Source organism: Plasmopara halstedii (assembly GCF_900000015.1).
Source record: "Plasmopara halstedii genome assembly, contig: Scaffold_3109, whole genome shotgun sequence".
Classification (NCBI taxonomy): domain Eukaryota; phylum Oomycota; class Peronosporomycetes; order Peronosporales; family Peronosporaceae; genus Plasmopara; species Plasmopara halstedii.
In genome coordinates this window covers 440,938-441,140 of record NW_020190012.1, presented here as the reverse complement: position 1 = coordinate 441,140, position 203 = coordinate 440,938, and positions in this window count along the sequence as shown.

Sequence of the window (203 nt, the reverse complement as noted above, 5' to 3'; positions counted from 1 at the left end):
TCAGCGGCCGCTGTCATGCCGACTGGGTCATGGCCTACCAGCAACGGTACAGTCTACTTCAAAGAGCCTTACACAGTCAAAAAGGGTCAGAATTTTGACGGCGGTATGAAGACATACGCTCGTTCAAATGTCAAGTGTACTGGTCAGCAAGAAACCAATCGGGAGACATCTGTCTTCATGGTGGAACCCGGGGCCACACTGAA